This window comes from Microcaecilia unicolor, chromosome 10 (genome assembly GCF_901765095.1).
Source record: "Microcaecilia unicolor chromosome 10, aMicUni1.1, whole genome shotgun sequence".
Classification (NCBI taxonomy): Eukaryota; Metazoa; Chordata; class Amphibia; order Gymnophiona; family Siphonopidae; genus Microcaecilia; species Microcaecilia unicolor.
The window spans coordinates 215,470,285-215,487,683 of NC_044040.1; the positions used below are offsets into that span (position 1 = coordinate 215,470,285).

Here is a 17,399-nt window from a genome sequence, read left to right on the forward strand (position 1 = left end):
GAGACAAGAAAAGATGGAGGAAAGCAGAAACCAGGGCTCTGATCATAATTAGAATATAACCAGATAACAAAGATAGCCAAAGTAATTTTTTCTGTTTTCTGATTAGAATATGTAAATCTGTGGTCTGTTTAAAAATCTCTACTGATCAGAGCTCGGAGGTAGTCGGTTGAAGTTTGTTTGACTTAGAGGGTTCTCGACTTGAAGTTGAGAGCATTCTGTTACAGAACTGGAAGATTCAACAGGACACCTTGGCTCTTGCTGTCTTTCCCTTATCAAATGCAGTGGTCGTCCGTTTTGTGAATAAAAGTACAGAAAATAATATAGAAATCAAGCAGCTAAAGTGTGTGTTGGCCCCCTCCCCCCGAGCTCCTCTCATACTTTAAAAGGAGAGTGACCTGCCTTAAATTACATGTTTGCACCTGACTGGTGCCTTGGCCTGCCCTGTTGACTGATGTGCCTGTGGCTTTCCGTTCTTCCTGTTGCAGATAGATTTTGTGGCTCATGATGACATACCATATTCCTCCGCAGGAAGTGATGATGTTTACAAGCACATAAAGGAGGCAGGTAAGTGGCAGGGATAGAGGGAAAACCAGCATGACTTATTTTTTTTTCTGCGAAAAAATGTATTCTGCAAAACTGCTTATCTATTCAATCACTCTAAAAATAATTTTTTGTTTTCCAAGATTTGTAGGCTCGATTACAAATACAGTTAAATGACTCTTTGCTACCGAAATGGCTGAATGGGCTGACTCTTGTAACGTGCTAGCAGTGGTTGTGTTATGTGGTTTATGGTATAGATATAAGTATAGTTTGGATTCAACAGCTTGGAAAACAGCCTTGTGAGCTTAAATACATTATAGATCTGCCTTCAAAGTGTGCCAAAATGCTGGGCATTAAATATGAATTCTGTAACAGGATCTGGGTGTCCAGATACCAATATAGAATAGCTATCGTAAGTTGGCATTTCTTAGTGTCACGGCTTCACTATTCTGGACAAAATAGGATTGCGTTCCCTTTCATACCAGTAGGTGGAGGTAGAGAGAGAAAACATCACCAGGACTGGTGCTCTGCTGGAACTTCAAGTATTGCGTTCCCTTTCACACCAGTAGGTGGAGGTAGAGAGAGAAAACATCACCAGGACTGGTGCTCTGCTGGAACTTCAAGTATTGCGTTCCCTTTCACACCAGTAGGTGGAGGTAGAGAGAGAAAACATCACCAGACTGGTGCTCTGCTGGAACTTCAAGTATTGCGTTCCCTTTCACCCAGTAGGTGGAGGTAGAGAGAGAAAACATCACCAGGACTGGTGCTCTGCTGGAACTTCAAGTATTGCGTTCCCTTTCACACCAGTAGGTGGAGGTAGAGAGAGAAAACATCACCAGGACTGGTGCTCTGCTGGAACTTCAAGTATTGCGTTCCCTTTCACACCAGTAGGTGGAGGTAGAGAGAGAAAACATCACCAGGACTGGTGCTCTGCTGGAACTTCAAGTATTGCGTTCCCTTTCACACCAGTAGGTGGAGGTAGAGAGAGAAAACATCACCAGGACTGGTGCTCTGCTGGAACTTCAAGTATTGCGTTCCCTTTCACACCAGTAGGTGGAGGTAGAGAGAGAAAACATCACCAGGACTGGTGCTCTGCTGGAACTTCAAGTATTGCGTTCCCTTTCACACCAGTAGGTGGAGGTAGAGAGAGAAAACATCACCAGGACTGGTGCTCTGCTGGAACTTCAAGTATTGCGTTCCCTTTCACACCAGTAGGTGGAGGTAGAGAGAGAAAACATCACCAGGACTGGTGCTCTGCTGGAACTTCAAGTATTGCGTTCCCTTTCACACCAGTAGGTGGAGGTAGAGAGAGAAAACATCACCAGGACTGGTGCTCTGCTGGAACTTCAAGTATTGCGTTCCCTTTCACACCAGTAGTGGAGGTAGAGAAGAAACATCACCAGGACTGGTGCTCTGCTGGAACTTCAAGTATTGCGTTCCCTTTCACACCAGTAGGTGGAGGTAGAGAGAGAAACATCACCAGGACTGGTGCTCTGCTGGAACTTCAAGTATTGCGTTCCCTTTCACACCAGTAGTGGAGGTAGAGAGAGAAAACATCACCAGGACTGGTGCTCTGCTGGAACTTCAAGTATTGCGTTCCCTTTCACACCAGTAGGTGGAGGTAGAGAGAGAAAACACCAGGACTGGTGCTCTGCTGGAACTTCAAGTATTGCGTTCCCTTTCACACCAGTAGGTGGAGGTAGAGAGAGAAAACATCACCAGGACTGGTGCTCTGCTGGAACTTCAAGTATTGCGTTCCCTTTCACACCAGTAGGTGGAGGTAGAGAAGAAAACATCACCAGGACTGGTGCTCTGCTGGAACTTCAAGTATTGCGTTCCCTTTCACACCATAGGTGGAGGTAGAGAGAGAAACATCACCAGGACTGGTGCTCTGCTGGAACTTCAAGTATTGCGTTCCCTTTCACACCAGTAGGTGGAGGTAGAGAGAGAAAACATCACCAGGACTGGTGCTCTGCTGGAACTTCAAGTATTGCGTTCCCTTTCACACCAGTAGGTGGAGGTAGAGAGAGAAAACATCACCAGGACTGGTGCTCTGCTGGAACTTCAAGTATTGCGTTCCCTTTCACACCAGTAGGTGGAGGTAGAGAGAGAAAACATCACCAGGACTGGTGCTCTGCTGGAACTTCAAGTATTGCGTTCCCTTTCACACCAGTAGGTGGAGGTAGAGAGAGAAAACATCACCAGGACTGGTGCTCTGCTGGAACTTCAAGTATTGCGTTCCCTTTCACACCAGTAGGTGGAGGTAGAGAGAGAAAACATCACCAGGACTGGTGCTCTGCTGGAACTTCAAGTATTGCGTTCCCTTTCACACCAGTAGGTGGAGGTAGAGAGAGAAAACATCACCAGGACTGGTGCTCTGCTGGAACTTCAAGTATTGCGTTCCCTTTCACACCAGTAGGTGGAGGTAGAGAGAGAAAACATCACCAGGACTGGTGCTCTGCTGGAACTTCAAGTATTGCGTTCCCTTTCACACCAGTAGGTGGAGGTAGAGAGGAAAACATCACCAGGACTGGTGCTCTGCTGGAACTTCAAGTATTGCGTTCCCTTTCACACCAGTAGGTGGAGGTAGAGAGAGAAAACATCACCAGGACTGGTGCTCTGCTGGAACTTCAAGTATTGCGTTCCCTTTCACACCAGTAGGTGGAGGTAGAGAGAGAAAACATCACCAGGACTGGTGCTCTGCTGGAACTTCAAGTATTGCGTTCCCTTTCACACCAGTAGGTGGAGGTAGAGAGAGAAAACATCACCAGGACTGGTGCTCTGCTGGAACTTCAAGTATTGCGTTCCCTTTCACACCAGTAGGTGGAGGTAGAGAGAGAAAACATCACCAGGACTGGTGCTCTGCTGGAACTTCAAGTATTGCGTTCCCTTTCACACCAGTAGGTGGAGGTAGAGAGAGAAAACATCACCAGGACGGGTGCTCTGCTGGAACTTCAAGTATTGCGTTCCCTTTCACACCAGTAGGTGGAGGTAGAGAGAGAAACATCACCAGGACTGGTGCTCTGCTGGAACTTCAAGTATTGCGTTCCCTTTCACACCAGTAGGTGGAGGTAGAGAGAGAAAACATCACCAGGACGGGTGCTCTGCTGGAACTTCAAGTATTGCGTTCCCTTTCACACCAGTAGGTGGAGGTAGAGAGAGAAAACATCACCAGGACTGGTGCTCTGCTGGAACTTCAAGTATTGCGTTCCCTTTCACACCAGTAGGTGGAGGTAGAGAGAGAAAACATCACCAGGACTGGTGCTCTGCTGGAACTTCAAGTATTGCGTTCCCTTTCACACCAGTAGGTGGAGGTAGAGACAGAAAACATCACCAGGACTGGTGCTCTGCTGGAACTTCAAGTATTGCGTTCCCTTTCACACCAGTAGGTGGAGGTAGAGACAGAAAACATCACCAGGACTGGTGCTCTGCTGGAACTTCAAGTATTTCTATGCCTCCGGCAGATGGTAAGGGTGTTCAGGCTGGTGTTGTTCCTGGGCCTAGCTCCCCGATGTGCACTTTCTTGGCCGAGCACCATGGTTGAGCCTAAGCCTTGCTCCTGTCCCTGGTTGACTGGGTAGCGGTCAGGCTTGGACCCTTGCCTGTATGGTTGTAGGCTATCATCTCTCTCCCCTCCCTGGGGGCACCCTGCAGCTCTTGGTAGTCTAAGTCGTCCAACAAAAGTTTAAAAAAAAGTTGAGAGTATCTGGCCATCCCAGTTTCACTTTATTTCCCTATTGTTCAGGGAAATTTGATTAAAAAAAAAAGGGGGGGAGGGAGGGCCAAGCTTGATTTAGGGCTTTGGGAGGGAGAGTGAAAAAGAAGCCACCTTGGGAGCCCAGGACAACCACAGGGGCCTAGGGAGTACTGGGCCACAGGCAGGAGCACACCAGCCTTGTCAGACCAACCGCGTGATTGGGCATGCCAGCTAATAGACACTGCACTGCCTGCGGGAATCAGCAGCTCAGCACAGCTGAGATTTGTAGTATTTTGGGTTTCTGCCAGTTGTGACCTGGCTTAGCCACTGTTTGGAAAATAGGATACTGGGCTAGAATGGACCATTGGTCTGACCCAGTTTGGCTACTCTTATGTTCTTATGACAGCTGGCTGATCAGGTCTGATTTGAAAAAGGAATCCAGAGCATCCACCTCCCTGGTGACCGAGCTCCTAGAGGGCCTAGGCTGGGTAGTGAACAAGACAAAGAGCCACTTGGTTCCATCTATGCAGTTAGAATACCTTGGGGGGGGGGGGGGGGGTTCCTGTTCAACACTGCCCATGGGACGGAGTGGTTGCACAAGCTTCAGGCCCAGCTGTGGAGCCAGTGTAGTCTCTCTGCTGTGGCCTTGTTCTCCCTGAGAATCCCTTTTGCTCCTTCATGATCTAATGGTCTGTCATGAAATACCTAGCCATCCGCCTGGGTTACCCTGCAGCCACTTAGAGGGTCTAAACCCAGCACAGCTTAGGTCCGCCTGCACCTGCCGCTCGTGCTCTACACTAGCACCCTCCTCCCACCGACTGGGTCACAATCGCCTCTGTGCGAGTCTCTCGCTCTCAATTATCCACAGTGATTTCTAGGTTGCTGGAGCCACATTCCCAGTGGTCCCACAGTTCCCAGAAATCACTCACAAACCCAACGCACAAACCACCAGGATTCTTTATCAGGCCAGACAAACAGGGCAAACAAACAATTCTCTTTAAAAAATATTGAATAGTGGAACAAAATAGTGCAATTGGCAAGCAATAACAGGTAACTGAAATAAGGATCAATCAAAACACTAACTAAACTATTGCATACTTCCTAGAAAGCACCTGGGAGATCAGGGCATATATCTGTTCACAGAGCTTCAGCAAAAGAGATCTTCCTCTCCTTCTCCCAGGCTGAAACTGAAGCAACAGCCAGCATCTACTGAGTAATTTCAAACTCCAGGCCAACCAAAGTCCAGAACAGTCAAGTTTCAAATAAAACTGGTTACATCACTACAGGAACTTCCTAATATCTGTGTGCAAATTGAAAGAAAGAGAATTCAGTCCTCTGTAACAGCTTTAAGCATAAACATGCACCATCTACTGGCCAAACAGGAGAAATACACTTCAGACATTTAAGAGGAAAATATCCAATACAGACTTAAAACACTGTTTCTTCACACGGTCCCACGGATTCCCTCAGTCTTCCTGCTTCTTAGCTGAAAAATGTTGTTACTGTGAGTTTTTGCTTCTGTGGCAAGTTTCCCTTCATACAGCAGGAGAGAGGATACAGAGCGGAAAAATGGGACACAGAACTGCTGATCTATAAGGGGGAAAGGTGGAGAGAAGGGACAGGGAATTGCTGGACCAGGGGAGGGGAGAGGTACAGGGAATTTGTTGGACCAGAAGGGGGGAGAGGGATGACTTCTTGGACTCTTTTGTTCTTTCTGTATTTGGTGAGGGTCTCTGTTTTTGTGTGTCATGGAGGTGTGGTATTCTGTTGCATATAGTTACTGTGTAGCACTCTGTAGTAGTCCCTTGTTCAGTTTTACTGGTAGTAGGTGTATTGGTGTTCTAGGATCCCCCCCCCCCCCCCATGTAATATTGCAGTGCTGCCTATTTAGAGGTCGGGTTCATGTTTAAATATGCAATGCGTCTGCCCCCCCCCCCAAAAAAAAAAAAAAACCTGAAAGATCATAACTAGCATATTTTCTCCATAAAAGTTATCAAAAAATCTATAAATTGGTTTTCATTCTCTCATGCCATCTGAGTAATAGCAATATAAATCTCTCCACTACTGAATTTACACTGTTTCGATAGCATTTGGGTTTGTAGGTGGTATATAAATACTACTAGTACTACTACTACTACCATCATCCACACTGAAATACAAAATCTGAAAAAAATCCTAACATACCTACCATTTAAATCAGTGTTTCCCAAGTCCGGTCCTGGAGTACCCCTTGCCAGTCAGGTTTTCAGAATATCCACAATGAATATGCATAAAAGATATGCAAATCAAGTTGATAAATATTCATTGTGGATATCCTGAAAACCTGACTGGCAAGGGGTACTCCAGGACCGGACTTGGGAAACACTGATTTAAATGGTAGGTATGTTAGGATTTTTTTCAGATTTTGTATTTCAGTGTGGATGATGGTAGTAGTAGTAGTACTAGTAGTATTTATATACCACCTACAAACCCAAATGCTATCGAAACAGTGTAAATTCAGTAGTGGAGAGATTTATATTGCTATTACTCAGATGGCATGAGAGAATGAAAACCAATTTATAGATATTTTTGATAACTTTTATGGAGAAAATATGCTAGTTATGATCTTTCAGGTGTTTTTTTTGGGGGGAGGGGCAGACGCATTGCATATTTTATATTTTATTCATAAGATCTGACATACTGTATCAGACTAAAGGTCTGTGAGGGTTATGTATGAGTGAGCATTGTCTGTCAGGTGTGTCCTGACTGAAAAAAAGGTTGAGAACCGCCGAGTTAGAGTAAGATCAGAATTGCACTAGCCAAGGGACCTGGATGGTCTTGAACATCCATGAATATCCTTGTCTCTGGACAATTCTGATCTCGGTATCAGAACTTGCAAAGAATCTATGTACTTCACGCTCTCTCCTGGATTTCTAGGCATGTTTGCACCCACTCAGAGGACAGAAGGGATCTCCACATCAGATATTATCACCAGGATTGTGCAGGATTATGATGTGTATGCCAGAAGAAACCTACAGAGAGGTTACACAGCCAAAGAGTTGAATGTCAGCTTTATAAATGTGAGTCCATGTGCTTACATATCCAAGCTATTGACCAGTTTCCATTTGTTTCTTAAGATACAAATGGAGCTTAGTCAAGATCGGGAGGCGGGGCTGGTGGTTGGGAGGCGGGGATAGTGCTGGGCAGACTTATACGGTTTGTGCCCGAGCTGGTGGTGGGAGGCGGGACTGGTGGTTGGGAGGTGGATAGTGCTGTGCAGACTTATACGGTCTGTGCCAGAACCGGTGGTGGGAGGAGGAGCTGGTGGTTGGGCGGCGGGGATAGTGCTGGGCAGACTTATACAGTCTGTGCCAGAGCCGGTGGTGGAGGCGGGACTGGTGGTTGGGAGGTGAGGATAGTGCTGGGCATACGGTCTGTGCCAGAGCCGGGGTTGGGAGGCGGGGATAGTGCTGGGCAGACTTATACGGTCTGTGCCAGAGCCGGTGGTGGGAGGAGGAGCTGGTGGTTGGGAGGCGGGGATAGTGCTGGGCAGACTTATACGGTCTGTGCCCGAGCTGGTGGTGGGAGGCAGGACTGGTGGTTGGGAGGCGGGGATAGTGCTGGGCAGACTTATACGGTCTGTGCCAGAGCCGGTGGTGGGAGGAGGAGCTGGTGGTTGGGAGGCGGGGATAGTGCTGGGCAGACTTATACGGTCTGTGCCAGAGCCGGTGGTGGGAGGCGGGACTGGTGGTTGGGAGGCGGGGATAGTGCTGGGCAGACTTATACGGTCTGTGCCCGAGCCGGTGGTGGGAGGCGGGACGGGTGGGTGGGAGGCGGGGATAGTGCTGGGCAGACTTATACGGTCTGTGCCAGAGCCGGTGGTGGGAGGAGGAGCTGGTGGTTGGGAGGTGGGGATATGCTGGGCAGACTTATACGGTCTGTGCCCTGAAGAGGACAGGTACAAATCAAAGTAGGGTATACACAAAAAGTAGCAAATATGAGTTATCTTGTTGGGCGACTGGATGGACCGTGCAGGTCTTTTTCTGCCGTCATCTACTATGTTACTATGTTACATATTCAAAAATGTTCACCTTTTTTGTGTAGGATACGACATGTTTAGCTTTTTATTGCTGTGGTCTTGTTTCAGGAGAAGAAGTACAATCTGCAGGAACGTGTGGACAAGGTCAAGAAAAAGGTGAAGTGTGGAGGAGAAGTCCAAGGAGTTTGTCCAGAAGGTGGAGGAAAAAGCATTGACCTGATCCAGAAATGGGAAGAGAAGTCCCGGGAGTTCATTGGCAACTTTCTGGAGATGTTTGGGCCTGAAGGAGCTCTGGTAGGTCCAAAGTACATCAGGCTGCAGCAGCTAACATAGAGGCTTTATTTCACTGGTAGTGCCTTGTCTTGTTTGGGGCTATTAAATGTACGCAATGAAAGGCAGTATGTCACTGCTTTTGGCATGAACTTTGATTTCACTACTGGTTGCCTGCCTGTGCTTCCTAGGAAGAAATATTATTGCAGGGCACAGCCTGCATAAATGCACGAAAATGGCTGTGTTTCCAAATGGATTTTGAAGTGCCACATAATGCCTGGCGTGGAAGATAGTTTGCGTGCAGTGGTGTCCTGGTGTAGGCAGGAAAGGTGGCATAGGGGAGATGCCTTTGGTCATCTGCTAAAGTAGCCATACGCGCCATCGGCTTGTTTCGTAGCCAATTTTAAAATATCACTGCCACAGTGTGCCACGAGAGTAGCCTGCAGTACACAGCTACAGCATGTCTAGACTGAGAGCCTTTAAATCTTCCAACACTTACTCTGTGTGTGTAGAAACTGGCTCTTTGTGGCTGTTTATACAGGTTTTGTTGTTACATGGGCAAGGTTAGAAAGAGTGAGGAGGAGAGAGACTGGCTTTACCATCAGGGGAAGAAGTAAAAGGGAGCCCAGTGCAGGGCTGGATGAAAGTTCTCCACAAGTCTGGGGCAGGTAAGCCTGTTGTGGGGGGTCACCTTCGTGGTCTCAAGTGTAGCTGGCTGCTCTTCCAGCAGTAAAGAATTAAATCTCATTCCAGGTTCAATTCCTGCTCCTTGGACTGGGGAAACCTGAAGCATGTATAGCTTTGAAGTAAATTTAGGGATGGACCAAATAGTGCTAGAAATGGTGACATCTTCAACCCTCGGTATATGAGGGTGATAGAGAACAAAATATGTAAGATTTTATTTAGGGGCTCCTCAAAGTGCATTAACATGAAAGACAGAAAGGGGGATAATAGGGGTAATGGAGTGGAGGAGTGGCCTAGTGGTTAGAGCACCGGTCTTGCAATCCACAGGTGGCCGGTTCCAATCCCACCGCTGCTCCTTGTGATCTTGGGCAAGTCACTTAACCCTCCATTGCCTCAGGTACAAACTTAGATTGTGAGCCCTCCTGGGACGGAGAAATATCCAGAGTACCTGAATGTAACTCACCTTGAGCTACTACTGAAAAAGGTGTGAGAAAAAATCTAAATAAATAAAGATTCTAGAATTCTAAAGAATAACAAGATTCCACGCAGAATCTCAAAGAGTAGTGACATTCCATGTAGAACCCCAAAGAATAGCAAGATCCTGGAATCCTAAACAGTGACAAGATTCCATGCAGAATCTCAAACAGTAGCAACATTCCATGTAGAACCCCAAAGAATAGCAAGATTCTGGAATCCTAAAGAGTGACAAGATTCCGTGCAGAATCTCCAAGAGTAGCAACATTCCATGTAGAACCCCAAAGAGTAGCAAGATTCTGGAATCCTAAAGAGTGACAAGATTCCATGCAGAATCTCAAACAGTAGCAACATTCCATGTAGAACCCTAAAGAGTAACAAGCGGAGGAGTGGCCTAGTGGTTAGAGCACCAGTTTTGCAATCCAGAGGTGGCCGGTTCAAATCCCACTGCTGCTCCTTGTGATCTTGGGCAAATCACTTAACCCTCCATTGCCTCAGGTACAAACTTTGATTGTGAGCCCTCCTGGGACAGAGAAATATCCAGAGTACCTGAATGTAACTCACCTTGAGCTACTACTGAAAAAAGTGTGAGCAAAGTCTAAATAAATCAAATGCTGACACATTTTAACTTTCAGTGAACTCTGAGCAGTATTTAATATTTACCTTTCTTTTCTTTCCTATGTAGAAACACATGCTGAAGGAAGGCAAAGGCGAATGCTTCAAGCCATTAGTCCAAAGCAGAGCCCAAGCAGCAGCCCTGCCCATGAACGCTCCCCCTCCCCCACATCATTTCGCTGGCCCTTTTCTGGCAAGGGCTCCCCTTCTACTTCTCCAGCCCCCACTCACAGTCTGATATAACAGCCTATGACATCATGAGGATGAAGAGGATTAACACAGCCGTTAGTCTGCTGCTTTTTTCTTAACTCCTGAGGCTAAGTTGCAAGCGGAGCTGTGAGCGTGGGACAGAGTGGCAGCAGTGGGCAGGTGAAAACCTACACGAACTAAAGCAAGACCTTGGAGAAATGAGTGGGGACCGAAAGAAAGCTACTGGCAGAGCCCGCCTGTTTTCCTTGCATAAGAACCTTTTTCTTTTACTGTTTACATTCAGGTGATTACCTTATGTTCTTTGGAGAAATCTACATTTTTATTTTTAATGAAAAATATGTGAGGCGGAGGGACACGGATGCCTTGTAATGAAGCAGCATTCGAGATTTTTTTTTTTTTTAACTGGCAGAACTTTTAGACAAGACTTCCTGAATCCTGAAGAATTTTATTGGACAAATGCAGAAATACCCAGGTTGGGTTTCCTTCACACCTCCCACATCCCTCAACACTACTTGTGTGCAACAGTGTTCTCCCTCTGTGTGAGGGTTAGATCTCGGGTAGGGATGAGCAGTGTCCTTTAAACTGCAGGAAAGCGTAGCAAGGATAAATTAGTGCCCACCGAATCGGTAAAGAAGCTGGGCTGGCCGCTGGATTATAACTTTCATCCGTAAGTAATACACCATCCAGCCCAGAGACCTCTGCACCTGATCTTACCTCTGAAGCTCATGGGACATGCAGTACAGTAACGTCAACCCAGATATGTCTGTGTGTACAGTCAGAAAGCGGCAGTCCGTGGGAGTCCTTTGCCAATGAAGACGTGTCTGAGATTAATCAGTGAATGCAGGGCAGTCCTACTGCCGCTACAGGACTTGCAAGCCGTTCCCTGTCCATCTGGAAACCCAACTACACTTCGATGGGGTTTACTCTTCCTTTTCACCACCACCATCCTTCTGTTTCCTCTTTGTCTGGTCATGTACTCTGTGTGCAAATGTATTTCTTTAATGATCAGACTTGGACGTATCCGTGTAGCGTCTGCACTTCTGTGCATTCCTGGTCTGTACACTTTTCAGTGGGATGCACAAATTCTTGCCTCACCTGTATACCATAGGAAGATCAGCTGGTTTTGCTTAGCAATATTCAATTCGTGCTCTTTAGCACCAGTTTAACAGGAAAATGGGCTTTTATTTTTATGTGCCTTAATTTTCAAAGGTTGTTTACACAGTTCACTACTTAATCACAGCCCCACCTACAGCTCTGCTGTGCTCTGCTCACTGAAGTAACTAATACACTAATACTAACGTAGGTGATATTGTCTGAACACATGTTCTCTGTGTAAGGAATTTGGGATATGTGCACATTCTTCCTGTGTCTTGTCCTCGTCGTTGTCGTCAGTTTGTCTTTCTACAAATTAAATAATTTGTGCGGCCACTTCATTGCATTCTTTTGTTGTAATGTGGTGATAGGTGGCTGATAACTTCACTAATTAACGCAGTTCTGGTAAACCATGTTCTGCTACCACGCAGGGTTTTAGCAACGATTACGGGTGTGCCGTGGTTTGTAGGCGGTTAGCTGAGCACAGCTTACAGTTGGTGCTGACAAGTTGGTCAGTTGTGTCTAGTGGAGGAAAGCAGATTTTCCAGGGTACCCAGTTGCAGGAGGAAGATTTAGACTGTTTTCTGACAACTCTGTTCTGATGCATTTTTGGAATCTGCTGTACCAATTTCCAGTGGGTAGAACTGGGGACTGTAAGTTCCAGTCTGTGACTGGCCAAACAGTCTCGCCCCTGTGACTGGGCAGTGTGACAGCTCGGTTTCCGTACCACAACCACCCTTGTTGGTGCCACCTGTGGTACTTGACTTCAGCCAGCTCCCTGTGGAGCTCTGGTGTGAGGGGGTTTCTATGAGATTAGGCAAGGTATAGATTTTTAAGTGGGTCACAAAACATTGATATTCTTGATTGGAATGTAAAATGTTTTTTAACAGTCCTTCCAATTAAACCATTAAGTATTTCCATAACTTTAATATTCTGGTGCACAGGTTTACTATAGTAATTAGTTTCAGTTTTGTTGAGAAGTTTTAAGGAATATTTTAAGGAGAATCACTTATTTACTCTGGAAGCGTGAGTGTATAGAGCATTGTCGCAAATGAGCCCTTGCCCCTTGGGAATAGATGGATTCATCATAGTGGCTGTATTAGCGCGTGTGATTCTAAGAAAGCTGCTTCTCTTAAACGTCAGCACCTGGCTGGTATTTTGGGTTTGTGCAACAGTGTGAGTTTTGGTGCTGCTTGTCTTGAAGGTTTGACCCTACTGTTTGTCAGTCTGGGTGTAGTGAGTAAGACTCACTCTGGTATGATTTATGAGCTCATTGTGTAACCCCTCCACAACTTCCAAGTCCCTTGATCATGGAGACACTAGAGGCAAGTTTGTGGACCCCCCCCCCCCCACCCCCCTTCAGTCAGAGAACTCTGAGAGGTAACGGTTTGTTTAGTTGTGTGGAAGTTGTGGGTTTTCTGAGGCTCAGTGTTAGGAAATGTGAGTCCCGTCAAGGGACAGCTTCCGACCTTCACCATGTATTTGTGTTTCTCAATTACAAGCGACTTGTTCTGTCTCTTGCACCTTTTTCTGTGTGCCTGCAAGCCATAGCATAAATGTCCAAGCAATAAGATCACACGTAGCCAAGTGCAAGATCACGCAAGCCCCCAAAGCAGTCCTTACTGATTTTTTCACTGTTCCTCTGGAATATATTTGTGATCTTTCCTTTTTAAGATTCAAGTAGGGCTCTGAATAAATGTTAAGCCGCATGGATTGACTTCCTCACATGCTTTTATTTGGATGCCATCACGGTTTGCTATTTTTAATCAAGAATTGATATCTGACTTGAATAAATGATATCCTAATGTTGGCTCCTGAGTCTGCGTGTATATTCACAAGGGGTGTAGGGCTTCAGTTCTTTGTATGATTAGGTCATATCTTGAAGGTCGTCTGGTCTGCTCAGATTTCTGCTTTTCACGGGTTATTTTGAACTTCTCAAATTCTTCAGCTGCTTTATTTCCCATGGCTTATCCTTTATTGTCAGGCATGTAGTAATGTGACATGTTCTATACTGGGGGGGGGGGGGGGGGGGGGAGAGGCACTAGAAATAACTGAGACATAGTGGAGAATTCACCAACAACTTCAGCCACTGAGCACCACTGGCTGGGTTTACTTGGGAGATTTTAAGATTTTGTTAAATAATAAATGAAAAAAAAACACAAAAATCCTGGTCATGATCCAAAAAGCCTCCCCCCCCCCCCCCCCCCCCCCCCCAGAATTAAAATAGCTGACTGGAGTTCTGCCCCCTCCCTTTTTTTTTTTACTGTGTGCCTGATTAATCCTGGAGTCCACTGGGAAACTGTTACTGATCAGTCATTTTTCCTTTCTGCTTTGAAAAGAGGGATTGAGTCTGAATTAATTGTGCCACTGTTAAGGAACAACCCGCTCACATATGTTTTGAGAGTTGAACAGTTTCTATGGATAGATTACTTAGTACTCCTTGACCAAAGGCGCACTCTGCTTGGTGGAAAATTAGTCCAGCAAGTAATGGAGTGAATATACGAAGCAGAGCCTGAGCTGGGGGGGGGGGCACTGTTTAGCCACCTCCCCCCCCCCCCCCCCCCCCGCCACTTTGGACACCCCGCTGCCACTGCAAAAACCCTCCCCCGTCGCCGCCAGGTACCTTGTTTGCTGGCGGGGGTCCCCAACCTCCACCAGCCGAAGAGTCTTCTTCAGCGCCAGTCGACTCTGGTGCCTTCGCTGTGTGGTGATCTGTTTCGAACTCCTTACGTCTTGCACCGTGCACGTCCTGTATGTAGCCCTGTGCAGGACGTAAGGCGTCAGAAACAGATTATCACACAACGAAGGCGCCGGAGTCGTCCGGTGCTGAAGACTCCGGCTGGTGGGGGTTGGGGACCCCCGCCAGCAAACAAGGTACCTGATGCGGGGGGGGGGTCAATTGTAGAGGGGGCCAGGGCTTAATCTGTGGGGGCCCACGCCCCTGTGACCCCACGTAGCTACGCCTTTGCTGTTGCCCAGTCAGTGCATTGAAATTTGCTGCTAACTGGATAAAGCGGGAGTGGGGGGGGGGGGGGGTCTTTTACTAAAGTGCACTAGTGTTTTTAGCTCACACTAGAAATAGCTGGCGCTAAATACCAAGATGCCCATAGAAATATAATGGGTGTCTCAGCATTTAGCATGAGCTAAAAATAGCACACCTTTGTAAAAGAACCGTTTTGTTTCTGCTGTTCTCATACTGCGCCCCCGGATTTCCCACAAACTAGCCGGTTTCGGCATTAGCAGTTGGGGAGATATTCAGCAGCACTCTTCAGTTAATTTACTGCTGAACAGTCCTGCACAAGCGCTTTAAACCGCCATGGGCCTCTCCTGGCCATTTAAATTGCTTTGAATATTAACCCCTGTAGTTTTGTTTTAAATTGCTATTACCTTGGTGCAGAGAATTATTGAAATTCATACTTGAGTATACTATTCTGCATGTATCCAGCTCCCACCTAACAATGCAGGGTCGAGGATTCACCCCAAGTAGAAAAAAGTGACGAAGATGAAGGACGAGAACCTCAAGGTGCCTTCTACTCAGGCAGAGGATAGAAGACCACCGTGTTCAACCACTAAGCACACAGGATAGTAAAATCTCTGATAATTACACTTATGAATGCCTGTAATTAACTTCATACCAGTATAGTGAATGAAGCTTGCACTAATTTACATGAAACACATTGGACTGCATGTGCAAAGTGATTGAATTCTCCTAGTTCTACATTTTAGAAGGCACAGAGTAGCTGAGTCATAGCTCACAGTATTAACTGAGTTCGATTCCCACTTCAGGCACAGGCAGTTCCTTGTGACTCTGGGCAAATCACTTAACCCTCCATTGCCCCATGTAAGCCGCATTGAGCCTGCCATGAGTGGAAAGAGCGGGTACAAATGTAACAAAAAATAAAATAGATACTATTGGAGATTCTACATGGAATGTTGCTACTATTGGAGATTCTGTTGCTACTATTGGAGATTCTACTGGAATGTGCTACTATTGAGATTCTACATGGAATGTTGCTATTCCACTAGCAACATTCCATGTAGAAGGTTGCGCAGGCTTCTGTTTCTGTGAGTCTGACATCCTGCACGTACCTCACAGAAGCAGAAGCCTGCGCGGCCACATTGGTGATCTGCCAAGGGCCGACTTCTACATGGAATGTTGCTAGTGGAATAGCAACATTCCATGTAGAATCTCAAATAGTAGCAACAGTGGAGGAGTGGCCTAGTGGTTAGGATGGTGGACTTTGGTCCTGGGGAACTGAGTTGATTCCCACTTCAGGCACAGGCAGCTCCTTGTGACTCTGGGCAAGTCACTTAACCCTCCATTGCCGCATTGAGCCTGCCATGAGTGGAAAGCGCGGGGTACAAATGTAACAAAAATAAAAATAATGTGTATTCTGTTGCCATTATAAGTATAGGACTGCCCGGCTATGGAATAGTTAGAATAGTTCTTCGGCTTTAATAATGTTTTGCCTATGTCTGCATTATTCTTGCTGTAGAAAAAGTGGTAAATAAGTCTTACTTGAAAGAAGGGGAAAGGGATTTGATGTACGGCCTTGATTTTTTTTTTTTTTTTTTTTGCAACTACATTCAAACAGTTTACATAGTGTATATAGGTACTTATTTGTACCTGGGGCAATGGAGGGTTAAGTGATTTGCCCAGACTCACAAGGCGCTGCAGTGGGACTTATCAAAGTCTGCTGCACTAACCCCTAGGCTACTCCACTAGCAACATTCCACGTACAGTCTCAAATAGGGAAATGGGACTTAATATACCGCCTTTCTGTGGGTTTTGCAAATACGTTCAAGACTGTTTACATGGTATATACAGGTACTTATTTGTACCTGGGGCAATGGAGAGTTAAGTAACTTGCCCAGAGTCACAAGGAGCTGACTCAAACCCGATTCCCCAGGATCAATGTTCACTGCACTAACCACTAGGCTAAGGGACATCTTACTAAAGCTTAGCATGTGCACTAAGTGCCTTGTGGCCCATAGGTATAAAATAGGCTGCACTCCATTTAATGCCCACTAAGCTTTAATAAAAGGGCCCCTTTAATTGTATAGGAATTTCTATAGGGAAGCCCATAGCTTCCTGCTGCACTGGCTTGGTATATTTATTATCTATATAAACAAATATTACCTTATCTATGACAATCCAAGGTGATTTACAATAAAACAGAAATACAGAGAGGCTCATTTCAAAGCGCACAGACCTAAAAAATTACATAGGTTACTATGGGGCTCATTTTCAAAGTTACATAGGTTACAATAGAACTTTGTAAGTTTATATGCTTTGAAAATGAGCACCAAAACTCACTCCCAGCCACCACATTTCTATCCATATTCACCCAACCCCTACCATAAACCCAATTGAACAAACTCCAATATCCACTTAACCCCCCTACCATAAGTCCACTTAAATCCCAATTCTAATTAAAACCCTACCATAGACTTGGTAAAACAGATCTCGATACCCACCCAACTTATCCTCAAAATTCCCTCCTCTCAATCTGCCTATTAACATCAACCCATCCTGCTTGGCTCAGCAAGCTCCAAAAACTTATTGACAAAGCCAAGTCATTGCCCCTCGCCTAAACAGTTAAATAATCCATCTTTCCCCAGCCCCCCCTGGCAGTTCCATAACACTGGGACCATTACTGACAAAAACTATTCTTATGAATCCGCACCAACCAAATCTCATTTGTCATGGTGATGGGAGACCACAGAAATCAGATATATATATATATGGGGAAAAACAGACGCTATTCCCTCCTGTCACTTTCATCCAGAATGGTCTTA

At 46.0% G+C, this 17,399-nt stretch overlaps 1 pseudogene; it reads left to right on the forward strand.

Annotated features, from left to right (window-relative positions):
- LOC115478387 overlaps positions 1–11,874 on the forward strand; it is an 85,640-nt pseudogene extending 73,766 nt beyond the window's left edge.
- Positions 11,875–17,399: the final 5,525 nt, after the last annotated feature.